Source organism: Rhinopithecus bieti, unplaced genomic scaffold (genome assembly GCF_001698545.2).
Source record: "Rhinopithecus bieti isolate Rb0 unplaced genomic scaffold, ASM169854v2 scaffold_52032, whole genome shotgun sequence".
In the NCBI taxonomy this organism is placed as follows: domain Eukaryota; kingdom Metazoa; phylum Chordata; class Mammalia; order Primates; family Cercopithecidae; genus Rhinopithecus; species Rhinopithecus bieti.
In genome coordinates, this window is record NW_016821592.1 from 1,745,984 (window position 1) to 1,752,223 (window position 6,240).

Here is a 6,240-nt window from a genome sequence, read left to right on the forward strand (position 1 = left end):
AGAATGAACATGTGCTGAAGAGGAAACTTGTAAAATGGTGAAGTTGGTTCAAAACTTATTTGAGAAACTGGGTATTTATAATCATTTTGAAAAAGAATGTTACAATAAGATTGCTGGATTACCACTTTGGGAGGCCGAGGCGGGCAGATCAACTGAGGTCAAGAGTTCGAGACCAGCTTGGCCAACATAATGAAACCCTGTCTCTACTAAAAACACAAAAATTAGCCAGGCCTGGTGCCATATGCCTGTAATTCTAGCTACTCTGGAGGCTGAGACAGGAGAATCACTTGAATCCAGGAGGCGGAGGTTGCAGTGAGCCAAGATCATGCCACTGCACTCCAGCCTGGGCAACAGAGTGAGACTGTCTCAAAAATTTAAAAAAAAAATTTTTTTAAGATTGCTGGATTAGATACAAAACCACTTACTGACCTATAGGGCAATAAAACCATAATTTTTAAAGTTTTCTTCCTTACAGATAAAAATCTACAAACTAACCTGTAACTTCACAATATCTGGGCTTTTGTTCAAGAGTGAATAGCAAGTGAAATAAAGGTGCACTAGTCTAAATAACTAGATGATCCTTAGCCAGTTAAACAATGCTCCAATCTGGTATCACAAGAATGTATTACTATCCCTTTGTCTTATTTCTAAGTTTCAGGTAACTGTTCTTAACATGTATTAGCCTTGTGTATAGGTTTTCTCCTAAGCAAGGAAAGTTACAATAGTAGGAGTAAAATTATAACCTACAGTAACAAAGAAAAAGCCCTCAGTTACACTGTGGTATTGGCAGTGCTATATTTTAAGACATTTTCAAACAAGTGCCTTTTTCAAGGGTCACCTCTGCTGAGAAGTACAACCCCAGGCTTCTGTGATTCTCGGTTTGTGGAAGGTTTCACTGCCACCCAAGCCTCGCCATTACTGCAACCTCAACCCCACTGACCCAAGCTCTGCTTATATCTGGAGCCAGCCCTGTTTAATTAAAAGGTTGCCAATATTTTCATCCTTTTTAGCATGCATTTTTATGTCTCCTGTGGCAGTCCGCTTGAACAGACAAAATTATTTCTCCAGGAGCCACTTATCGTTTTTGTGAATGCACTGCTTAGAAAGTTGCCTAGATTTTGAGGGCTATGCCCCAAATCTACTTGTCCCATAAACCTATCACTTTAATGTGTAACTTGTATAGTATGCAAGGTTTTCAGACACATATATGCCACATTATAGCAGAAACTACTTTATTTCATAGGGTACTTGAAATAGCAGGAGGCGTTTTTCATACTGCAAGAGACAAAAAATTGTGGTAGATAAGAGATATACCTAACAGATTGACAGATATTGCCAATCATATCCAATAATTGGTCTACTATTACAGAAAAGGAAATTGCATTACTGGTAAGATTATGGCATGAAAGGACATGATTATGGCACGCAATGTATTCCTGTTTAGGAATACAACTTGAAATAGATTTTCAAACTTTTTATTCGAGTTTAGGTTTCAAATTGTGCAGAAATATCTCTCCAGATGGAACTACTGAAATGAAAAGAGACAGCAACTTTATTACTCATATTCTCGCTTTAAACATTAATTTATACTACTATCTTATTCATAAATGCTTTAGTTGTCAAAAAATGAATCCTGATATTCACATGGCATTACCTGTTACCATTAACTTGTAAATAGTATTGAATCCAGGATATTAAGCTCATGTTTTTAAAAACTGCTATGTGTGAGGAAGTGCAATCAACTCATATTTAGTGATTGTTCCCTCAGAAGTGACCATTGCCATGGGGCTATGTGTTAAAATGCTGTTGTCGTTAATATAAAAGTGAAAACAGACTTTTTTCTGAAAGGAAAAAAAGTTTGTTAGATGAGTCTCAAACTTATGGCTGGCTTTGTCACTTGGGTTATATGGTAGGCATTTTCTAAAGGTTGAATAAATTCTCTGTGCAATGCAAAGATTTTGACAAAAAAAGTATTTAGAGCATTTTATGAAAATGTTATATTGGCAAAGGTGCATTGATATTAGCAATATTTATATTTTCCCAACCACTTCTGAGTATATTCGATTAAACATGGTGAAAGAATAAGTATAATTCATAGTCATTTGATAAGCCTTGGAAATGATTTTTTATTACTTCACAGAAATTTAGAAAGCTAATTATCTAATGACTGAATAAACATCTTTTGCAAGATATGTGGCTTCCAAGTCTTTGCTTTCAACAAAATTAAAATATTAAATAAAAGGATATGACACAAAATAATCTCAATAAATGAATAAAAGCACTTAATAAAATACAATATCCTTTCATGATTTAAATATATACTCAATAAACTAGGAACAAAAGGAACTTTCTCAACCTGATAAAGGGTATCCGGGAAAATCTACAGCTAACATGATACTTAAAAGTAAAAAACTGAATATTTACCCCTAATATTGAGAAAAAGACAATGAATGGTGTCTGCTCTCAAGACTTTTATTCAGCATTGTACTAGAGGTTCTAGTCTGGCCAATTTAGACAAGAAAAAGAATAGAAAACATCCATATTGGAAAAGAATAAGTAAAACTATCTCTGTCTTATTTGTAGAAAATCCTAAGGAATTCACTTAAAAAACTATTCAAACTAGTAAACGAATTCAGCAATGTTGCAGGATACAAGATCAAGTTACAAAAGTCAATTGCATACATAAACAATGAACAATCCAAAATAAAATTTTAAAACAATTTTATTTGAAATAGCATCAAAATAATAAAATACTTAGGAATAAATTTAACAACATTGAAAACTACCAGACATGGCTGAAAGAAATTAAGAAGGCTTAACCAATAGAAAGATATCCCACATTAATGGATTGGAAGATTTAATATTGTAAAGGTGGACATAGTCCATAAATTGATATACAGACTCAACATACCCCCATCAATATCTCACCAGCCCTTTTTACAGAAATTGACAAGCTGATCCTAAACTTTATATGGAAATCTAAGGGATCCAAAACAGCCAAAGAAATCTTGAAAAAACAAAAGAGTTAGATAACTTATACTTCCTCATTTTAAATTTTATTAGAAAGCTATAATAATAAAGAGAGTGTAGTCTAGCATAGGGAGATACCTAGGAAATGGATCAGAATTAAGAGTTTGAAAACAAATCCTTACATCATGGTCAGTTTATTTTCAACAAGGGTTCCCGAACAATTCAATAGTCTTTTCAACAAATGATACTGGACCAACTGACATCCACATGTAAAAGAATGAAGCTGGATCCTCTAACATTGTACCACATATACAAATTAATTCCAAATGGATTAAAGTCCACTTAATCCAGTTATGTTTTAGTAAGAGCTAAAAACAATAAAACTCTTAGAAGAAAATATAGAAATAACCCTCATGAACTTGGGTTGACAATAGATTCTTGGAGATATGACACTAAAATTCACAAGCAACAAAAGAAAAAACAGATAAATTGAACTTCATCAAAATTAAGAACTTTTCTGGTTCAAAAAATACCATCAAGAAGGTGAAAAGACAACTCATGAAATGGGGAAAAATGCTTGCAAGTCATGTATCAGCTATAGGTCTTGTACTCAGAATATGTAAGGATCTCTTGTTAACTCGATAATAAGAAGCCACATAATGCAATGAAAAAGTAGACCAAAAAGCTGAATGGACATTTTTCCAAAGAAGTTACATATAAATGGTCAATAAGTACATTAAGATGCTCAACATCATTAGTCATTAGTAAAATGCCAATCAAAACCACAATGAGATTCTATTTCTCACCTATAAGGATGGCTATCATCAAAAAGACAGGCACTGACAAGTGTTTGTAAGAATATGGAGAAACTGGAACTCTCATACCTTTCTAGTAGGAATGTAAAATAGTACTGCTGCTTTAGAAAATAGTTTGGTTATTTCTCAAAAAGTTATATAGAGTTATATTACGCAGCAATGCTATTCCTATATATACACCTAAGAGAACTGAAACAATAAACTCACATAAAAACTTGTACTTGAGGCCGGGCACAGTGGCTCACGCCGGTAATCCCAGCCTGTAATCCCAGACTGCCACAGGAGATTAAAAAAAAAAAAAAAAAAGTGTACTTGAATGTTCATAATAGCATTATTCGTAATAGGCAAAAAGTAGAAACAATCAAAATGACCATCAATGGGTGAATGGATAAACAACATATAGTGCGGATACCTCCCAATGTATCCATACAATGGAATATTATTTAGCAAAAAAGAAAAAAACTACTAATACATGCTACAACATGGATGAACCTCAAAAATATTATGCTAAGGAAAGAAGCCAGACATTAAAGATTGCATATTTTATGATACCATGTATTTATTTATTTATTTATTTTTTATTTTTTATTTTTTTGAGACGGAGTCTTGCTCTGTCGCCCAGGCTGGAGTGCAGTGGCACAATCCCGGCTCACTGCAAGCTCCACCTCCCGGGTTCAGGCCACTCTCCTGCCTCAGCCTCCAGAGTAGCTGGGACCACAGGCGCCCACCACTACATCCAGCTAATTTTTTGTATTTTAGTAGAGACGGGGGTTTCACCGTGTTAGCCAGGATAGTCTCGATCTCCTGACCTCGTGATCTGCCCACCTAGGCCTCCCAAAGTGCTGGGATTACAGGCATGAGCCACCGTGCCCAGGTTTATGATCCCATTTATATGAACTGTCCAGAAATGGAACATCTATAGAAACGAAAGCAGATCAGTGGCTGCCTGGGGCTACGAGTAAATAATGATTGACTGCAAACAGGCAAGAGGAAGTCTCTGGTGTGATGGAAGTGTTCCAAAACTGGATTGTGGGTGGTGATGTTGCACAAGTAATAAATATACTGAAAATTATCAAACTGCACATTTTTGGGTGATTTTTATGGTATGCATGTATAATAAATAGACCTCAATAAAGTTGTTTTTAAGTAACTAGAAAAAAGACAGTTACCTAGGTTTAAAATAGCATTTTTTATCCCTATTACTTTATTTTTTAAAAATAACTATTGTTTTTGTCATTTCCTGAACACTTACGAGAGAGGAGCCGGATAGTACATTTTCACTGTTAGTATTGTATTTATATTCACCTCAATCCTATGAAGTGGCTATATTTATTCCCATTTTTCAGAGGAAGTTACTGAGGCTTAGAGCTCTGGCAACCTGGCCAGGATCAGAGAGATGGTAAGTAGCAGGGCTAGAATTCAAACTCAGGCCTGTCTGACTTTAAAGCACAGGCCTATTCCCTAAGCCACACTGCTGCTCTGCTAAGGAGTGAAAAGGGTTTCAAAGAATCTTTTTTTAGCAAAAAAAAAAAGAAGAGTGGTTACTGAGGCCACAAAACTCTTTATTTCAAAACATATCACATGCTCTCTCAAAGCCAGTTCTAGATGATTTATTTCAAGACCTTTGTTGCTGACCTAAAATGAAAACTGGACAAGTGACTTAAAGACTCAGACCACCCAAGGTCTACTCAGCCTCTCCCAGCCATGATTTCTGGTTGGTTCAGCTGGTCACAGAACAAATGAAATGGGTACCTCTGTTTAGTGCAAGTACAAATCTCCTAAGATGACCGTTTAAATGGAAATTCTAGGGTCCCATGCTGAGATATTCTGGTCCAATAGGCCTGGGGTGGAGCCTCAGAATTGGCTTTTTTTTTTTTTTTTTTTAATTGAGAGAGGGTCTCACTCTGTCACTCAGGCTGGAGTGCAGTGGTGCAATCACAGCTCACTGCAACCTCTGTCTCCCAGGCTCAAACAATCCTTTCACCTCAGCCTCCCAAGTAGCTGGGACCACAGGCATACACCACCATGCCCAGCTAACTTTTTGTATTTTTGGTAGAGATGGGGTTTACCATGTTGCCCAGGCTGGTCTGGAACTCCTGAGCTTAGCCATCCTCCCACCTCAGCCTCCCGAAGTGCTGGGATTACAGGTGTGAGCCACCATGCCCTGCCAGAATCAGCATTTTTAACAAACATAGGAAAACAGTTAAAATCACAGGCTTCACTGATCAGTGTACTCAGGTCGGAATACCGCCTTAAGCCATTGGCACTTTAGTATTTAGTGTCTCTGAGCCTTAATCCCCTTATCTAGAAAAGAGTGTTGATAATAACTATCTTTTAAAATTGCTGTGAATTGTTTATTACTAGATGCTTTGAGAAAGCCCTCAGTACGCAGTAGCTTTTTTTACGTGTGTGTGTGTGTGTGTGTGTGTGTGTGTGTGTGTGTGTGTTTGTGTGT